At 37.5% G+C, this 21469-nt stretch overlaps 1 protein-coding gene across 4 annotated transcripts in view; it reads right to left on the bottom strand.

The window, feature by feature from the left end:
- The window catches only part of ed (echinoid), a 927271-nt gene that overhangs the window by 839760 nt on the left and 66042 nt on the right, over nt 1-21469 (bottom strand). The window lies entirely within an intron of this gene.

The following is a 21469-nucleotide window of genomic DNA, read 5'->3' as shown; positions in this document are numbered from 1 at the left end:
TATATATATATATATATATAATCTGATCTTAATTGTTTAACGAGCCTCCTGAAGTTGATGCAGACATTTCTGTCGGGTAAGAAGAACAAAGTACAGTTGCCCTCTGCTTATGGCAGTACGCAAATTCCTGTACCAACTCTGACACTTTGTTCCTAAATAATAGTTTCATTTCAGGAGGAATCTTTTGAATATGTGGCATTAAACTTCCAAAAAATAGCATGTCTTCATTCTTAGAATCCTTTTTTTCCCGCTTTTCTTTTAAAAATTGTAATTTTTCTTTCTCAACATTCAATAGTGCCTCCCCAATTCTTTCATTTGGTCGTTTTCTTACTCTACTGTCCAATTTAACACGTGGTTCAACAACTGTTTCCCCTGCCACGCTGCTTAGTTCCTTCTCTCTACCAACCCCTTCTACTTCCACAATCCTCCACTTCCTCTATCTTCCTCAACTTCCACACTTTCAGCATCCTCGACTTCACCATCTTCTCCTACTTCTATGGTTTCAATTTGTTGTTTAGCACTAAGATTTCCTGTGGAATTTCGATTTTTTATCTGGTCCTTTAAAAACAGGAGTTGCTTGTAATATGGCCAACATGGTGAAACATCCTGGTTTCCTGCGTCTCCTGACCGAATTGGTTTAATTTTAGTCGCCTCATTTCTAAAATAATTCCTCAGATATTTCCATTTCTTTTGTACGTTATCTCCTGCGATAAAATTAATAAAGAGCATTTAAAAAGTGGTACCTAAAATAAAAATGAAAAATACTACTTATCTAATAACAGAAAAATGTTAAGCTACTTACTGCTTAAATTCATCTCTCCCGCAACTTCCTGCCATAATTTGCTTATTACGAACCGATTTTGGTGATCAGGATGAGCCTGATTCCATATAGTAGGTCTTTCGAACACAAGAGCAATAAGTTTTTCTACATCCATTGTTTAAAACTTCACAATTACTACTGACACAAGATTCCCGCCACGTGTGACAAGAGGGCAGGATTCCCGCCACTAGTGACGGTATGCACAAGGCGGAGCTTGACAGGCCGCTAGCTGATTGTGGGTAATGAGTAGCCGAGAACATATTCTCCGCTCCGTTTAACATATCACGTCGTACCATCTATGATATTCAAACAATCGCGCTGCAATTTTTTTTATTGTTAGGTCAATGTCCAAGGGAAGCATAGAAAAAAATTCGAAATCAAAATATTGTTCTTAAAAGTGAGAAAAAAATACTAACTTTGAAGTGATCTGTTCAAAGAAAAAATGTTTCGATAAGCGACAAACTTTTTTGTTTTTCACGTTAGATGGGGGGTCAAAGCGAGAAAAATGTTGAGTAAGAATGGAAATTTGTTTTAAAAGTTATTGCTGCTCAAAATCTTTACTGGTTACCGAGTTACGGCCAATTAACGTCAAAACTAAAAACACGCGCGTAGTTTAAAATAAAATACAAATTTGTGTAAAATAAAAAGCACGAATTACACAAATAATTGATAAAAGTCGTCCCTACTAATTACAAAAGTCATCATTGACATCTGGTCCACAGACCACCTCTCCAATATCTCTGTACTCCACGCCGAGACTTGCGCTGCAAGCTTGAAAGAATGACTGAAACCATTCTTTGAGCTTACAGCGTGCTGGAAAGCTAGCAGTAAAGCGACCATCCATGAGTCAACGTGTGCGGTGTCATATGATTCTAGCGATTCATTTCCCCCACTACCGCTACCAGCTACTCTACCAGCTAGTCTACCATCGTCAACGTGTTCGTACCCTAACTAACAGAACGTATCTAGTCGTGCTAATATATACATCATCATCATCATCATCATCATCATCATCATCATCATCAGTGCTACAACGCATCAAGAGTCCGGCTGTCCCAAGAAGTCTTTGCCACTCCTCTCTGTTTTTTGCTCTACCAGTCCAGTTACGGACTCCAATACATTTAGCATCCTTTTCTATGTCATCCTCCCATCTAGCTCTCGGTCTTCCTCTAGTCCTCTGTCCTCCTGGATTATATAAAAAGACTGTCCAGTCCATCTCAAACGATCAGTTTTTATTATCGTAATGGTATTTGGCTGCTTATACAGTTCATACAGTTCAGCATTGTATCGTATTCTCCATTCATTGTTTACTTGCACTGATACAAAAATTGCTCTCAGTATTTTCCTCTAAAAGATATTTAATCTATCTATATTTTGTTTATTAAAGGTCCAAGTTTCTGAGGCATTGATAAGCACTGATCTAATCAAAGTTTTATATATTTTGATTTTACTTTTTAATATGATATGATGATATGATATGATATGATATGATATGATATGATATGATATGATATGATATGATATATGATATGATATATGATGTATGATATGATATATGATATGATATGTTATGATATGATATGATATATGATATGATATATGATATGATGTTGATATGATATATTTATTTGTCAGCCAACTTTACAACTCACAGTTATGGTGGGCCTTCACATTTCTGTTCTTCGATCCACCATTCCTTTAATACATACAACTCTATTCTATTAATGTATTCATTGCCGAGTATTTCTTGATTACTTTCTAATGTTCTGTTATGACTGAATTGCTATATGTCCTTCCCTCTCTATCCTCTTCTATTCTCTCCCTCGTACCTAGACTGTCTCCTTCCATTTCTCGCTCACCTATTAAATATTGCATATTCATTCCCTAATAATTTGCATTATTTATTTATTTTCTTCTCTACTCTCAAATCCTACCTACTCTTAATCATTATTTTCCACCTATTTTCTTCTACATTACTTGTTGACTTTTCCGTTTTCTCTATTTTACAACACTTAGGCCTACATCACTTAATTTTTTTCTATCCTCTGTTTATTTATGTATTGATCCCTTTCTCTTCGCGTCACTCCTAAATTTCCTATTTTATTACTTCTTTCCATATATTTATTTCTATAATACTCCTACAGTTATAGTACCCCTGATACTACTCCCAACCCACAACATTGAAAAACATGAAATATCTAATTCACTTAATTACACTTCCAATTTCTCTCTCTTCCTCTTCACATTTCTTCAGATGATTTTTTTTTTCCCACTTTAATTCTCTTGTATTCATTGTTTGATAGTCTATCTTATTACACTCTTACACTTAACACTTTCTTCTCTGTTCCTATTCTACCACTTTTGTCACCCCTAAAACTTTTTAATAGTTAATACCTTAGATTTAATGTGTCTTATGAGGCCATGATAACATCTATTTGCCCAGAATATTCTTTTGTTAATTTTAAGACTTTTGTTATTTCCTTGATCAATCAAGGAACCCAGGTATGTAAAACTGTTCACACCCTCGAAGACCATGTACAAATTGAATATGGTCAGGCAGATTGTTTATTCTTTTTGGATTAGCTATCATTCATTTAGTTTTCCCCTCATTAATTTGTAATCTCATTTTCTTCGCCGATTTCTCCAGCGCTTATGTTAATATTCTTTTTTTTTTTTTTTTAAGGAAGTCTAAGATTTTAATTACGAGATGCGTTCAAACATTATCCGACTTCGTTTTATTACTTTCAAACTATTTCCAATATAAAGGCTAGACTTTCTAGCGTGTAACCTTAGACCTCCCTATGAGTAACAAAATTTTAGCTCTCCTGATATCCCCCTCAGTCACTATAGCAAACAGCCGGCTTTACTGTTGAGTGACCTGTGCTCGTTGCGATATTCTTCCGAGCCACCATGACTGAGCACATTGATCGGATAATCCACATCAAAGTTTGCCTGCCACAAACTCAACGACACACAAGCAGAGACCAACAGGATTTGGTTCATCACGAGTACGCTCCAAATAGTTACAATTTAATGTCAAACGTCTATAATCGAGGAAGAGGAGAGAAAAATTGTGGCGTTTTGACATGAAGGGTTTATTCTGACGTTACTCGTGGTTAATGGAAACAGAAGTGTAAGATAAATTTGTACCTCGTTTTCCACGCGATCCGTCTTGCTCCATTCTCCGTTTGATGTGCCTCGAGGTTTCCCACACAAAAATATGTGGATTATGTATATTCGTCGTATACATGAATATCAAATAAAATACACTACAATGCTAATATTATATTTCAGCACTTCAGTTCTAGTATACACAAGTCATGCAGTCATTGGGGGTTTCCTTAAATTTCCTGTCATTTTTAAGTTGTTTATTTAACGACGCTGTGTCAACTAGTAGATAATTTTACGTCGATGGAATTGGTGTTAACGAGACGGCATTTGGCTAGGGTGACCAGACGTCCTCTTTTGTCTGGTCATTTCCTCCTTTTCGTAACTTGTATGCCTGATATTTTGAAATTATCTGATTAGACGCCTTTTTCAAGTAATTTGCCCGTAGGTGGCAGTTGCATCGACGGAATATACTCTTTGCCAACGGTCATCACTCCATTTGCTTACAAAGTAATATTAAATTCACATTTTGTGCGGTCTTTTTATGTATTTTGATAATAATTATAGTTCCCTTGGCTTTCATGTAGTTAACTGTAAAATAATTTTATATTTTATCATAAGTAGGCCTATACTGTAATGAAATAGATATTGACATAATTTTAAGTATAATATAGGCTTAAGCCTAAATCTAAATATATATTTTCTGTCCTCTTTAGTTCCCTTGACTTTCATATGTAGCTAGCTAACTGTAAAATCATTGTTATCAAGTTTTACCATAATTATTTCGTAATGTCAACATACTTTTAAGTATGATATAAGCCTAAATCTGTACTGTAAATATTTAGTAAGAAAACAGATATTGACTTAATTTATAGTATAATGTAGGCCTAGTCCTAAATCTAAGTACACAGTTTCTGTCCTCTTTTTTCGAACAGTGCCCTCCTTTTTGGAGCTTTGTATCCTCTTTTCTATCGATGTGAATCTGGTCACCCTATATTTAGCGAGATGAGGCGAAGCACTTGCCTTAGAGTAAACCTCTGGGAGAAAAACAAGCAATCAGCCCAAGTGAGAATGAAGTGCATACCTGAGAGTATTCCGAATCAGCAGAATGGTCACACAAATCAGTAAAGATGATTAATGGAGAAACAGTAAAACACGGACACAAGAAACTGAAGTATCCCGCGAAAATCTGCTCCAAATACAGTTTCTTTCACAACAAATTTCACTTGTAATCTAATTTCTTCGCTGTTATTATTCTAAGTCCCAGTGACATAAAATAAAAGTCAAAATAATGTAAAAATAACATTTTATAATTCAATAACACTTTAATGAAGCACGGGGAAGGTATAGCGCCAGAGCGCAGTTTTGCAGCTAGCAGCATTCCTCCAGAATCAGAAGGCAGGCAAGTAGAAATCTTGTGTTCCTTACTGTTGACGCGGAAGTGTTTGGAATCGATGACAAATGACAACTGAGAACTATATGTGACAACAACGTTTATACTTGCCTGGTGGCGCTGAAAGGCTAAGTGACGAATTCAGTTTCTATTGGCTGCCCAAGTGGTTAGCGCATGGGTGTCCAAACGCCTATAGAACCAGGAGATATTGCACGTCAAGCATGCTCTGCTAAGGTCAATAACTTTCCATATAAAATAGGAAAAACGACCTTAAAGAATATGCGCTGCGGGTTGCTTACGCCAGGGGTTACCTCGTACGAGTTACAATTTGATTTCTATGGGTTAGCGGATAATGTAATCAACAAAAATAGATCAAAATGCTATACGTTTAATATAGCAATGAAAGGAAGGGTTGAAGTTCAAAAGCACACCTTACGGAGCTATCATAAGTCGAAGTGTAGTTTAAAGTATCAAATCTCAACTTTGTGTTTACAATTAATAACAGTTTTTTTTTTTAATTACAGTAGTTGCTTACAGAAGAAGAGATGGTGATTAGAATATTAAACACCAATGACAAAAGTGAATAACACAAACTGGATTTTAGTTTCAGGAATAAAGAAGAGATGGATCTGCTTTAATTTCGTTGGCTGCATATAGGCCTTCTAGAATTCTATTTATAAGTAGGCCTATATTTATTTTGTATTTTGAAAGGGAAAGTTATCTTAATGTATTTATTTCTTATTTTAAGCTTCTTTCTTGACTTTTATCTTTACCAGCCCCATAGCCACTTTGCCTACCATCGAGCTCCTGTCCCCTGTTATGAGAAGTCGCCAGCTGACGACAGAGTTACGGCCGGATCTAAATTCGAATTGGCAGTGACGAACAATTTGAAGCACGACTGCTGCAAAGTCATAATTGCATATTCTAGCAAACAGCTTCTCATCGAATCGGCGGTAGCGAGTTCGCTGTCCATTACTAAACGCGGCGCGCAGCCCCCTGACAACCGCTCTCACGTTAGAGAAGTTCGTGCCGTGCGCCTATCACTCATTGCAGCTGCAATCCCGAGGCCAGTGGCGTTCGCTGCCTGCCGGAAGCTCGATGCAAAAGAGTAAGTGAAATATCTTCTGAAACCATGTTCTTTAAATCAACAAACAGCAGAAAGCTGTGTACCTAGCTGTTGCGGATATTTCCTAGCAACAGATTGCTTCTGAAAGTAAAAAGTCACGTGACGCATAATAGTAATTGTGAGGTCAAGCGAGATAAGTTTAACTCCGAGAATGCATAGCTACGAGTAATTGAAATGTAATGGATGGATCTCCTGCTTCACAAATATAGTCGGGAATTTCAAATGTTCAGACAAGACAAGGTATTATGAGATATTGTTTATATGACGTAAAAGTGTCAGAGTTTTTATTACTATGATGTACCGAAGTACATACGATAGGCTATTTCCTTGCAGGTGAAGAATAGGTAGAACGGAGAAAAATTCTCTCCGGCATCGGGACTCGAGCCCGGGTTTTCAATTCAACGTGCTGAAGAATGGATAGAACAGAGAAAAATTCTCTCCGGCACCGGGATTCGAACCCGGGCTTTCAGCTCTACGTGCTGACGCTTTATCCACTAAGCCACACCGGATTCTAGTTCCGATGTCGGATTGAATCCCTATACAGTGTTGGACATTGTGCAACTGTCACATTGCTCTGTGCCACAGTACATAAGAGTAGGCCACCAAAGGGGAACAGAGAGGTGGAACTTAAACTGAGAGGGATTCAATCCGGCATCGAAACTAGAATCCGGTGTGGCTTAGTAGATAGAGCGTCAGCACGTAGAGCTGAAAGCCCGGGTTCGAGTCCCGGTGCCGGAGAGAATTTTTCTCCGTTCTATCCTTTCTTCACCGTCAGAGTTTGTGTTTGATATGGTGTAGGAGATATGATATTAATTGCCATTAGATCACACCTTCCCTGCCATTTGATATGGACAGATGTTTCCTAGCAACAGATTGTTTCTGCAAATAAAGTCACGTGATGAAATAATAGTAATTGTTAGGTCAAGCGAGGTAAGTTTAACCTAGAGAACGTATAGCTAATTCAAGTGTAATGTATGGATGGTCCTGCTTCACAAATGTAGTCAGGAATTTCAAATGATCAGACAAGGTATTGTGAGATATTGTTTAAATGGCGTAAAAGTGTCAGAGTTTGTGTTTGATACGTATAGGAGGTATGATATTAACTGTCATTATATAACATCTTCCCTGCCATTTGATATAGACAAATGCGCGGCAGAAAAAATTTAAACTTTAAGTGTATAGTTACTCTTTTTACATGGTCGTGCAATAAGATACAATGTGTGTATCTACCCACTAATGCCTACCCACTTCACTTAACGTGATTCGGGTTCCATATACTGAGGATAGATGGCAGGACTGTGACTCATTTTCAAGTTGCACACCACTTCGGCGGGCCACGTTATGCATGTGTAGTATCTGTGAAGAGTTATGTCGTGTATTAGGTGAGTGTATGTGTAAGCGTTCGTGTAAGTGTATTGTAGGTAATGGGTGAGGATGATGGTGAAGGTGAGGTAGGGAGAAGAGGAAACCCGATGCCGGCACGTAGCCCACTCCTGTCGAATAGCACCAAGGGAGCCACCAGGCTTAACGTCCCCATCCGACGGACGAATCAATATCAACAGTGACATATGTCTTCCCTTCATGCACTGAGGAGAGATTTGGGATTAAACCCAGGCATATTGGTGCACAATTTAGTGATTAGAAGTTGTGCACTGCCATCTTTCCTAGTCTCGAGGTAGAAATTTTACAAGAACATTTCTGACCCCGCCGGAAATCGAACCCGGTCCGGCTAGTCTGGAGGCAGACGCTCTACCACAGAGCTAACTCGGCGGACTGGTTGACAATGCAAATTACTGCAAAAATCTTAGGCAAGAATTAAGAGCCTAGAGTCTTTTATTGTACGTGAATGGGGTTTAATATAGTCACAGACAATATGTACTTTTTTATATTTTCTTTTGAAGAAAAGAGGGGGGGGGTCTTATATGCGAGGGGTTTAATAAGAGAGTTAATACGATGTTATACAAGTAGAATTTCCTTTCGTAACTTCTTACGTATTCTTGTACGAAGGATTTAAATTGTGCGTCTTCTCTGATCCTTCATCATACATCTATTATTGTTATATTTTTTCTAAGTTATTTTTACTCAAATCATATTCGCATCTGGTATAATTATGTAAGCAAGCATGCGGTTGTAAGAAACATGATTTTTTTTCAGTTACCTTCACGTTTCAAATACAGCTCCTTTCCCTGGCAACAGTTGAACTTATTTTGTGCGAGATCGTGCGTATTTGCTTGGTTTCCGCACAAAACCAATCCGCGGAAAGTCTAAAATTCCACATTCAGTATTCCCAACCTAACACACACAACAATTTCCCTCTTCTTACCGCTTAAGTGACATTGATTTTACTGCTTTAGGCTTTTAACATATTATTTTAGAGACGTTCAATATAGTAATAATTATAAATTGGAAACTTATCACTGCAATTTCACCCAAATTGCACTGTTAATTATTGTTTTTAAATATTTGCAAAAATTAAGTAAACTCTACAACTCCACTAAAGTTACTGCATTCGTGATGCAAGTAACATTAAGGAAGCGGTGAAAAAATCAACAAGATTCCAGACTCATCATAGACTGGGGGGGGGGGAGACAGACGTATATCGCGGCCTGCTGGAGTATAGTAAACACAGAAAACATTTTAAAGCAACAATGTTGAAGATAGATATTTTTGTTTTGCAAATTTGCCGTCATTGAACAGAAACCAAGATGGAGATTTCATTGCAACTAATTAGAAATTCCTCTTTCAGGTATGTAATAAACGATCTTCGCACAAAATAATGTACGATACACGAGCGATGTTTTCTTTCGATTCTCGGAAATTAAAAAAGGTCAACTACGTTTCGCTTTTTCAAAGTTTTCCTCGAACATGAAAACTTCAACATACCGCTCTTGTAACCCATATTACTATTCTCGTCGCCTTTAATATACAGCACATTCGAATCCTAGAAATGTTTGAGATGAACGATTTCATATCCTGGCAACAGTTTTCAGTTTATACGTACTAGAGCGATATAAGAAAATTATATCTATCGATAATAAGAAACGATCTGACGGCTTGGTTGACAGAGGGAAGAGGATGGAAAGTCGCCGTTTTAATGGGACGGAAGCGGGCGGCAGCCTTCCGCCTCTGTGAGTTCCTGACAAACGTAAGTCAGGCTTGCAGAACGTGACATTTCCACAAACAAGGCGGTTACACTTCTCAACGTCTATGTTTCTAGTTGTTATAGTTGAGACGGCAAATCGCTCCCCGGGGTCCGCGGGATGGGGTTGACGGTTCACTGCTTCAATTCCATCCTCGTGTCCATTCAGTCCGGCATAATGGACACATGCAATGCTGTAACCATTCGAAAAGCCAATTTCCGATTCAAGTCCCCACGTGAGTCTTTTCACAAAAGCAAAGGTCCTGTGGGAAAAGCTGGGAGACATTATGGGACGGACGTAGCCATAATTCCATTTTCCGATTGCTCAGCAAATGAAACTCGAGAACTGATTAATCAATACCTGATTGGTTTAATGCCTTGTCCCACACTCTGGGCAGCACTAACACACAAGTCTATAGAAATATAATTTCATTATAGTGGACCATTGTGTAGGCAATCGCAAAGACTAATCGGTTAGTTACCAGCACACTGAAGTGAAATATATAACAGCATCTTTTCATGGAAAAAAAAATATATATATATACAGTATATATATATATATATATATATACAGAATATATATAATTTTTTTCTTATGCTTACAGATGCTCCTCGCAAAATTTGAAAGAACTGCGCCTTTTACAACACTTCTTTTGACAACATTTAAAAGAAGTGCAAGTTTTAAATCCCCTGAAGTCTTTGCTGTTTTAATTCTGTTTTTCTCGGATTTGTTTCTGCATTTTTGCCAATGTCTAAAACCTATCTCCTTCCATAAATTCTAACCTAACTGCGTGAAATTTGTTCCAAACCTCACTCAATCTATACGATTGCATGAACATCTCAGTAGGATTTCAAAGGAATAAAAACAAGATTGGTACAGTTGTGGCAAAGCTTTTTTCGTATCTGACATACAGAAATGTAATTTTTTTAGACAAATTTAATAAGCATACTCAAAATTTCTATACCAATTATTATTACTTACTTACAAATGGTTTTTAAGTAACCCGCAGGTTCATTGCCGCCCTCACATAAGCCCACCATCGGTCCCTAACCTGTGCAACATTAATCCAGTCTCTATCTTCATGTCTCACCTCCCTCAAACTCATTTTAATATTATCCTTCCATCTACGTCTCGACCTCCCCAAAGCTCTTTTTCCCTCCGGTCTCCCAATTAACACTTTATATGCATTTCTCGATTCGCCCATACGTGCTACATGCTCTGCCCATCTCAAACGTCTGGATTTAATGTTCCTAATCTTGCTTAATCCAGACGTTTGAGATGGACAGGGCATGTAGCATGTATGAGCAAATCCAAAAAATGAATAGCCTATAGTGTGTTAGTTGGGAGGCAGGAGGGAAAAAGATCTTTGGGGAGGCCGAGACGTAGGGGGGAGGATAATATTAATGAATTTGTAGGATGTGGGATATTATTGTAGAGACTGGATTAATCTTGCTCAGCATAGGGACCGATGGCGGGCTTATGTGAGGGTGGCGATGAACCTCTGGGTTCCTTAAAGGCCGTAAGTAAGTAGAGGTATGCACAACAGCTACCTGGGCCTCAGTTATTCCCTTCACTGTGTGATCTAGAGTTGCTTGCAGAATAACAACAAACTAGTGCACACCGCGCTGCGTATTTCGGCGACGCCCAATTGGAGCTCCAGATCAGCAGTCAAACGCGTTACAGACTGAGCTACGCCGGTAGTTACGACAAAACTTTATCCATGACACCAATGATAACGGGCATACATGCATGTCTTAAGGAAGATTCAAACCTAAGACACGTTAGCTTCTATGCACCGTTAAAAGTAAACAGCCGTTTCGTAAACACCAGCCGCGCAGGGAACAATAAGTAAAGTGATTTATTTTAAATTACTTAAAGGCGAGGGGGAGGTACTATCCAGGGACGATGAGAATAATGAAAGAATCTCCTCTCTCTTCCTTTTTCGTCAGTACTATATCATCTAACGGACGTTCGCGGTCACTTCGCATTTCTTCCCCGATTTGTCACAGCAGACATCGGTTCTATTGTCCGTCCGCTGTCTTCCTTTTCATTTCGAGCTCTCATCCGCAATCAACTCAGGATATACCGCAGGCGATTAGTTTATTCGACCCGCGCTCAGATTTTTCACTTTGTTTTGTTTTTGTTTTTTATCGTCGGAAGTATCTCCGGTCTCAAGAAACGTTTTCCTGTAAAGACATAGAATCCCAATTCATCTCAGATGGCAGAGCGTTGGCTTACGAACCCGAGTTCAAATCTCGACGATATTGGAGTTATACTGTGTACTAGAGTTGGGTCGATTCGTGAACGAATCGTTCATTCGAACGACTAATAATAAAGAATCGTAAGAATCGATTCGTGGTATCAACGAATCGTCGTTCAAAAGAATCGTAACGAATCGTCGTTCAAAAGAATAATAAGGAATCGGCATGGTATCGTAACCCACGATTCTATTAGTTGTTTGATGTAACCTGTCAACGGACATTTCCGAACCGTGCCGAATGCTCCCGAGCGAGAGTGAAATCAAAATACTGCATTTAAGTATGGAAAATAATGAACACAAACCTGAAATTTGCATAGTTAAATAGAGATGTAATGCAAAAAAATGTACTTCTAATAAGGTTCAGTTGATAAATTATAATTCAGAGACATTATCTTGGGTAATTTTGTAGATTAATGGAGGTCATACTGAATGGTTCCAGGCAATGAGAAAAAGACAATCCAATGTCTCGCCTCTTATGCCATCTATGCGAGAGATGTAGAACGTTTTTGTTCTACGCGTGGTTTGCAAAGGAAAGTGTCTTGCGACGATTCAAAAGAATAGCTGGAATCGCAGACTGGGAAGAATCGTGAACGAATCGTTGGAATCGATTCGTAATGTGTGATTGAATCGTTGGAATCGACTTCTGAAAAAGAATCGTGTTGCCCAACTCTACTGTGTACAGTATGTGGTGCACGATGCCAAGGTTGTGAGGGTTTTACTGGGGTTCTCCCGATTTTCCTTCGTCATTCCCTCAGCCCTCTCTATAATTCCCCTTTCAATATTATTTTCGTCTTGAAAAATAGGACATCACTTTTGTTTGTGTGACGCTGAATCGATCTTGGTCATGTTGAATATTCTTCGCGGTTTCTCCCAAGATGTGACCTGTGAGATACGCCAGACCACTACCAGAGGTATGACATACGAATATGAGAGAAATGTGTAGTGTGACGAATAGCAGTACAGTCGACAACTCAATTCATAACGCGTGCACAAAAATCCAATGTGGGCTGAAGTGCTTAGGGATGCATCAGATACTGCCAGATAAGCAATTCTATACCTCTGTCCCGATCCATACATTATACTACAGGTAGGCTACTGTGGTCGCAAAACAAAATTTCCGGAAAGACGAAAAGCAACTGGCAGCTAATTTCTACCTGGAGCCCTCCCAATCTCGAACAAGATGCTTTAACTTGTCGTAAATTTACTAAAAAGGAATTCCTCCCTGCTTTAACTTATATTTCGAAGGGATACATAACAAGCATTAATTCTGCTATCTGAAATTCGTAGCCCTTGATTAGCTTTGTGCTCATACATCTCGAATCTAATGCAAGTATGGTGAATATAGTCAAGCAACTCAAATGTATCTGCTTCTAGTAACCCTTTTAAAAGTCCCTTTCTTTGGAAAGATACTCTACCAGTATTTTTCATGTCATTTTAAGAAAGGGGAAAATTTTAAATAATAATAATAATAATAATAATAATAATATCATCAGTTTTCTAATGTCAATAACATCTTCCGGTTCCTAGTAGCCATAGCCTTCTCTCCATCCAATCTTCAATCTGCAGCTGTCTTCTTTCTAGAATCTAGATTGTCCGTTTCGGTACCGGTACACAAAATGAAAACTTCCAATATTGTTAAACAGTAATAAAATATCTTACTACAATAAATGCACACAGAGTTATAAATGCGAAGAAGGATAATAACAGTAACACAAAATATTACATGAACTGGATCCTGATGGCAGTTTCATTATTCATCTAAATAAATTAATTTTCTTTGTCAGAGGAGGATTAGCAACGAACAACATTGTGTGTTCAGCAGTCTCTCTTTTTTTTAAAACGAGCATTACAAATAAAAGTGACGAAACGTGTTCAGAACCCGTGTTGTTCAACAACAGAATCTCCCAGAACCTATCGGGAATCGAATTCAGATGCCTTTGATGACAATTCGGCAGTTGACTGAGCAAAGGTTGGGCTTTGGCATGAACAAGCAGCACGTAAAGAGGACAAAAAATATTAATTTCGTGGTTGAGGTATGAATAATTGTATCGCCCAACAGCTCATGAGCAACAACCAAGTCTAGTATGTAATTCCATCTCATCCAGAGGTTTAACGCTTGTGGCTGGAATACAATTGAGCATGTTAACAGGCCGATGCGATGGTCCGTTCTTTTCGAAGCTGCAATGCAGTAATTATTTGCTTATGCCTATCACAGCAATTAAATCTAAACAAACTGCATGAATCCAAGCTCCCATTTTGAGTTCATACGCGCCACAAAACGTATCCTTTTGTGTACGTTGTTAAAGGCTTTAAAACATTTATTTTTTTTTAATCCTATGTTCATTTAACAGCACAAGCGTATAAAAGTTAATTTAGGCACATTGCTTTCATCGTTACGACCAACGTTAAAAAAAATCTACACTCAATTATACAAATTTTATATATTTTCCGCTTCCTAGGATTTTTAAAGCTCTATCAAATGGTTTGATTTTCTCTACTAACTAGTAAATTACAATTTAACAACGTACTTGCATGAAATAACACAAACAATTTTAATTAAAATAATTGACTGCCTACGTATCATTAAAATATATATTCACTACGAAATTAACTACAAATTAATTATTGTTTTCATTCATGAGCCGCGTTTCACGTAGTAAAATAACCAGTATTATAAAATATAAAATTATTTTCTAGCAACAATTTCAAAATTTAAATAACTACAAGGTCTTCCGCTGTTTCGACCTGCAACGAGATTCGAATTCCAGCATCTTTTTCCATAGGATACTGTGTATGTAAACGCTTCTCTTGTGTTTTCATTGTATCGTTTTAAATAGAGGTTTTGCATCGTGCTTACTATATCAGAATGGAGTTCCGATATTTGTAAACGTCTAATATTAGACTGACAATCTTTAAAAGAATGAGGATGGAACGGACCAGAAGAGCCCACTCATGAAAAGTTTGCTTCAAAGATATTCCCCTTCTATTGTCTTGTAAGTTTGCGGTCTTCGCTATTAAGCCCAAATTTTCGTTATCACATAATTTTTTATGACTATCAACCTATTACTACGCATGATGACCTTCTGTTCTCGCTCCATCTCCACATTATTTCTGTTCCATTTCATAATTGGAACTTCCGCAGTCCCACAGGCTTGCAGAGATGAGAGATATTTAAGCTAGAAAATGGCTGCTTCTTTTTGTATTTTGATGCTGCAGTACATTTTTCTGCCAATTTAGTAGAATGCGTTTCAGTCTAAAGAAAGCAGAAAACAATACAATATGGTCTGTTGCTGTGACGAAAATCCAAGCCTCCGCATACCGGTAAGGCATCATGTGACAAAACGTTCACGTCTGAGTATTTCTGACAAAGTAAATATTATTCAACGCCTTGAAAACGGCGCAAATATTAAGGATATTGCTGGAGAGTTTAAGATAATATTTATTAATTTTTTATTAGTATTTACTTATTATGCAACCAAGCTCGGAATAGAATCGGTGAGTTTAGGAACTACGACCCGCGTCGGTGCACGTACGTTACATCAGCAGGCTACAAGAAAGCCCTCTTGCTCGCTATAGTAGCGCCGCTAGTCTATTCTATTCCGAGCTTGGTTGAATAATACATAGGCCTACTTACTTAGTCACTCATTTATGTATTTATTTGTTTGGCTTGCTTATTTATACACAGGCCTATATATATAATTTATTCATTCTTTAATTCATTTAGTTATTTATTTATTACTGTATTTTTAGATAGATACATGCTAGGAAATAAAATTAATTTGCATTAACGTTGTAACAGATTCACTTTTTATAATGAATTAAAAACTCTTAAATACCCATTCCCGCATGATCTATGTTTTCCTGTCCATTATACACTTGCCTGTATTCCTCGGCTTCGACGTAGTCTGGTCTTGGCTCTACCTGAATATGATGCTTGTCCACTGCAGGGGACTTGCTCCGCATGCTATATCTAAGTAGGTGAACACTGACTTTGTCCTGTATCGACGGAAGAGTGTACTCGGTTTTCAGAAATTATACGTCTTCAGTATCCTAATGGCGAAAAAGTGTTTTTTTTTTACTTGGTTGTTTAACGACGCTGTATCGACTACTAGGTTATTTAGCGTTGATAGTGTTGATGATGTCAAGATGATATTTGGCGAGATGAGGCCGATAATTCGCAATAGATTACCTGACATTCGACTTACGGTTGAGGAAACCCTCGGAAAAACCCAACCTGGTAATCAGTCCAAGCGGAAATCGAACCCACGCCCGAGCGCAACTACGGATCGACAGACAAGCGTCTTAGCTGACTGAGCTACGCCGGTGGCTAAAAAGTGGTTTTGGGTAGTTGTCTGTGAATCTACTTATGCACAGCGATTTCCTCTGAACTACTGGGCGAATTTTGTTCATATTCTGCATCTACGAATCTATTTGAATGATGTATATGGAATAGAAACTTAAGTGAAAATAAGTGGATCCGTATTTTAAACAGGAAACGTACAAAGCATTTTAGTCTAAATTAACGCCAACGAATTTCTTTGTCATTTTTTTTATTAGGCAGATTGAAATGGAAATGAAACGGTACAGTTCATACGGCGGAAAAATTATTTCATAAGAGACATTACATAACGAATTACTGACACTTTGCGTTTAGAGTTTACTCAATGTTTGTATCTCCATCTGGCTGGATTAAAGTATACTGTACGTTCTGTTAAAGAATAAACGGCCACTAATCGTAAACCTTCCACATTAAGGTTCTGTGAGTTTTCACACAAGCAATTACTGCTACAAAAGGTATGTCTGGTAGAGTGTTGCTCAAGGAATATATTTAAATCTAAAAACTTATACATGAAATCAAATAACTTACATTTTAGAATTATAAAGAATGTATTTTCTGGGCAATTCAGAAAATGAAAGCGCAAGTTATATATCATTTTATATGACAGTTAAAGTAAAAACAATCATAGATAATAACATTCACGACACATAAAGAAATTGCATTAAATATCGCATAATGTATCACTTTTTTTGCAGAGAGTACTTTTATTTTTTGCACATTTCCCGCACTCAACCCCGATTTCTCTTTCCTTTATTTTTCTCTCTCTTTAAAGCCTACCGCCCTTGAATGGGTTCGAACAGCGAACCTCGGAGCCGTTGTAATCATATTTACACCAAACACGACTAGCTGCAATACAAATATTGCCTTTCTTAATTGAAATAGTCAAATGTTGGTGAAAGATAAAAGCTGAAATAACAAGAGAGTTCTAAAATTTTATAATAGGCAATTATAACACAATATTTTTATAGCTACTAGGATAGAGGATCTATTTTGAGACCCGTAGGTAGTAAACACAGCCACGGTGTCTTTTCCCCTTTCTGTGTGAAGCTTGACACGGATAAGCGGCATGGTTTAAACATGTTCTGTACTTGCAGAGAGATACACTCTATAAAAAGACAGAGCTGAGAGAATGAGAGAACGAGAGATAGGTAAGAGATGCAATATCCATACTCGGAAATGTTAGGAATTTTCTACTTCGAAAATATCACTGAGGATATGTTAACAAAGGCAAAAAAGCATTCAATTCACATTGGAAAGGCTTCTTCACCCTCGTTGCATTCCCCCTACAAAGCACCCCTCGATATATGAAGGTTTCAAAACGAGTAAAAAATGTGTATCATACATACAGGATGAAAAGAATTCTTTCAAATATGCGGTATTTTATATTCACACTGTTTAGAATCCTTTCATGCAATGTAAAGGGTAGAGGGCGCTTTTTAAACACGACACTCATGAAGGTATTATTAATATTATTATAGACCGGCATGATTTGATGGGGAAATGTACATAGCAATTAAACTATAAACATTGTTCTCGCGTTCAAACAAAATTTCTTTATTAAAGTAGGGGACAATATAGACAGAAGAAAGACAAAATATAAAGCAAACGGTGATACGTAACAGATAGGGCAGAGTTTTCTTGGTTTTAGTGACAAACGCGAAATGTCACTGAGAGATTCAGCAAAGTGTAGAATAAGTAGGTTTCATCATATATGTGACTGATTTATGACAGTAAATTAATTTTCGAAGAAATTGACTGTTCCTGCAAAAAATCTTCATTTCTGAAATAAAAAACGAAAAAGATATTTTTTAATTACCTTAGAGAAATACAGTACAGAATATTAAAATTTTCAAGGCGTTAGCTGCAAACAAAAGAGAGGTAAATTATTTAGGAATTCTATTATTCCCTTTAATAGCATACAGAACAATTGATATCTGGATTTTTGTGTAAAACCGAGTTAAATAACAATAAGGCTCACTCACAAAGGGTTCTACTAAGTAGGTCTATTATTATTATTATTATTATTATTATTATTATTATTATTATTATTATTATTATCATCAATTTTATTCCGTCATAAATGTTGCAAATACAATGCCTATATGAAAAAAAAATACGGTACTTCCATGAAATTATTAGAGTGTTTTAGCTATAACATGTTTCTTTTTTTTATTGGGTTATTTTACGACGCTGTATCAACATCTAGGTTATTTAGCGTCTGAATGATATGAAGGTGATAATGCCAGTGAAATGAGTCCGGGGTCCAGCACCGAAAGTTACCCAGCATTTGCTCGTATTGGGTTGAGGGAAAACCCCGGAAAAAACCTCAACCAGGTAACTTGCCCCGACCGGGATTCGAACCTGGGCCACCTGGTTTCGCAGCCAGACGCGCTGACTGTTACTTCACAGGTGTGGACACGTGTTTCTTGTTACCGTAAACTATAATGTCACGTGACCGAATATGGTAGGTACAATAGCGGGCTTTGTCATAAAAACAGTTCCCCCCCCCCCAGTCATCTCTCACTGAATACGACATAGAAAAGGAAAATGGAAGAAACATAGGCCTATGCATTTCGTATTTTCTATTCAATTTCGAATTTTATACGAGAAATCAATAATTTGCAGCACCGTTATACTCTTTATACTCCGTATGAGAAAGTAAAAGACAAATGCTTAAAAAAGAACTACAGTATTAATCAATGAGGGAACGAACATAATAATTATCGGGCAAAAGTAAACAATGGTTTCCCTACAAAAATAATTAATTAAACTGCCGATCATTGGCTACGGCTTTTCATTATAACAATGTTGTTTTCAAGTGAGAGAGCCGAACCACTGTTGTTTTTATTACAAACAGCTGTGAAGTACTGAGGAAGGTGACTAAGACTCTGTGACGTAGGACCTATGTTCTTTTCTCTACAACTCCAATAAACTAAATACTAGAGCTGAACAAAACTAACTGCCGCTCTCGCTCGCTGTGTTCGTTGCATTCGTCTTTCGAGTCTCTTCTCTTCATACTCGTGCGCTTCGAGTCTCGCTCATCATTCTCGAAATAGCATTTGGTCGGCGTGGAAAGACTTCGTAAGTTTGAATAACATACATCATTGAAATAAATAACATTATAAATGTTTAAATGAGACAAAAAAGACAAAACAACAGTATCTTAGTTATCAGACCGTTATTTGTGAATGAAAAAATAACATCACTGTATATTTATCAAGCCCTAAATTTTGTTAAATATAATTCACAAATGTTGTTGACACATAGGAATGATGTTCAACTATACAACACCAGAAACTGTGACCTTTTTAATATACTAAGTGTAGGCTAACCAAAACAATGAATAATTATTTTATTATGTCTTTAAAAATTGCAAATAAATTTCCGACACATGTTTTCAATCTGGAAAAGAAGTCTTATAACAGACTTGTCTCTGGTTGGTTAATCAACAAACCCTTTTATGATATTAATGAGTTTTTTAATGTTAATGTTGTTGAGTGTTTCTGATACAATTTTATTGTTGTTTTATGTCTCAGTTTATTTTATAATTATGTATTACTTGACTTTGTCAATTGCACAAATTTGTGTTCACTGACTGTACGATACTCATTATACTCAATATCAAAATGTTCTGGTTCTATTATACGTTATTACCTATGGTTATATAGCCTAAATAGACAAAGAAACAATTCTCAAATAAATTTGAATTTCTAAGAAACATAAAACATAAGGTTAATATCTTTTTACTTGAGATTGCACACTTGATCTCAAACATACGAAAAGAAAATTCCTAGCATTTTAATAAGGGCCTAGTAATTAAATAAAGACTGGGGAACGGATTATTATACACTGAAAGGTAGAGATGATGCTTCAAATAGGTTTTTAGTTGGTTATTTAACGACGCTGTATCAACTACTAGGATATTTTGCGTCGATGAGATTGGTGATAGCGAGATGGTATTTGACGAGATGAGGCCGAGGATTCGCCATATATTGCCTGAATTTCACCTACGGTTGGCGAAAACCTCGGAAAAAACCCAAACAGGAAATCAGCACAAGCGGGGATCGAACCCGCGCCCGAGCGCCATTTCAGACCGACAGGCAAGCGCCTTAACCGACTGAGCCACGTCGGTGGCCTTTCAAATAGGTTACTTGATTGTTTATACATATATAACAGTTGCCAAAGTAGATAAAAGTTCAGTCAGGTATAAACAACTGTGGCGATTCAAGGCTGCTTTACGTTCGGGACTTCGGGAGTGATTAATCTCGACGTCTCGACATGCTCATAAGCAGTCTTTACGTCAACGACGCGACGTATACAACATTGTCGTGCGGATTTTCGGCTTTGCTGGCGCTGTTAGTCTTGCTTTCTCGATCGTTGTTCATCTCTACTAAATACCACTCTGTCACAGCTGCGCGTTATGTAGTTCATTCACCTGTGATTACGCATAATACATGCACGTCCAATTTAATTATCGGGTCTGCTACATTGCTCAGTCTTGCACACTTGCACTTCACACCAACCTCAGCTTGTCAGATGACATCAATTCGTTTCTATTGCAAACGTCTACCTAAAAATGAACACACAATAGTTATGTTTCCTACGACTATTTCCCCTGCCACTTTTATTGAACCATTGCTCCATTACAGTAGTGCGATATCATTCTAATAGTCTCTCTAATTGAAAAGGCACGTTAAACAGGGAATTGAAATTGACTACAAAGCAAATTAAAGATACTACAAAGAGTAAAGCTCTTTTGTGAACACTCTGTGGCTGTTCGTTAGTATGGAGAGATCAATCGGGCAATACAAAACAATGGCTTCCATCTCGTCATAGCGACGGTTCCCCGCAAACACCTAACCTACACTGCTTTGTGCGACCTCTGAGAGGGAGTGTGGGGGCCGGATTGCTGATTGTACACCATCACCGCACTTCGAAATGAAATTCCGACCAGCTAGAAGCCGCGCACAAAAAAGAACAAGTAAAATTATGCAAAGCATTAATTTCTGACGCTTTCCAATTTGGCGAACCTACTCTTGTTTTCGAACCCCCTAACATATATGTTAACACGCCCACATCGGTATTTCGGTTTTCAACACGGTGGATGGACATACAATTAATTTTCCTAGTGGTCACCTAGTTAAAACGCATTAATTCGCCAGTTATCAGGAAAACACACTGATACACAACAATAAAATTAATTGATCTTTTTCCATCCCCACGCTCCCTTATTACCGAATTCCACATATTCGTCGTTCCATCCCTTGATTCGGCAATTAAAAA

This window comes from Periplaneta americana, chromosome 15 (genome assembly GCF_040183065.1).
Source record: "Periplaneta americana isolate PAMFEO1 chromosome 15, P.americana_PAMFEO1_priV1, whole genome shotgun sequence".
Lineage (NCBI taxonomy): Eukaryota > Metazoa > Arthropoda > Insecta > Blattodea > Blattidae > Periplaneta > Periplaneta americana.
This window is presented reverse-complemented; position numbering and strand designations above follow the sequence as displayed.